Source organism: Mandrillus leucophaeus, unplaced genomic scaffold (assembly GCF_000951045.1).
Source record: "Mandrillus leucophaeus isolate KB7577 unplaced genomic scaffold, Mleu.le_1.0 Scaffold711, whole genome shotgun sequence".
NCBI classification, from domain to species: domain Eukaryota; kingdom Metazoa; phylum Chordata; class Mammalia; order Primates; family Cercopithecidae; genus Mandrillus; species Mandrillus leucophaeus.
In genome coordinates this window covers 570429-570934 of record NW_012107709.1, presented here as the reverse complement: position 1 = coordinate 570934, position 506 = coordinate 570429, and positions in this window count along the sequence as shown.

Genomic DNA, 506 nt, shown 5'->3' with positions numbered 1-506 from the left:
TTGGACAATGGTTTGAATGAGAAGAAGGAAGGAACTCTTGCAGACATCTCAGGGAAAGGGGTTCTAGGAGAGGAAACTGCCTGGAACTTCAAGAAGGCTAGCGTGGTGGAGCAGAATCAGTGAGGATATGAGGAGGAGACAGGTTCAGAGAGGAGGTAGGAGAGGTATAGGCAGAGCAGGAGGGCCTGGGACCACTGAAAAGATTCTAGCTTTGGAGGGCCTTGGGGTGGGGACATTGAAGATTCCAGCTTTTAATCAATGGTGAGGAGCTCTGCAGGGATTGGAGCAGAGCAGTGACAGGATCTGAATATATTAACAGAATCTTTCTCCTTTATATAATAAAATAAACTATTTGGGATAGATGAGTAGGCAAGGGCGAAAGCAGGGAGAACTCTTAAGAAGTTATTGCAATAACTGAGGCTAGGGATCGGGGGTAGCCTCAGGGGGTGCTGTGTTGAGAAGATGACAGATCCTAAATACAAGTGGAGTATGTAATACAATATGTA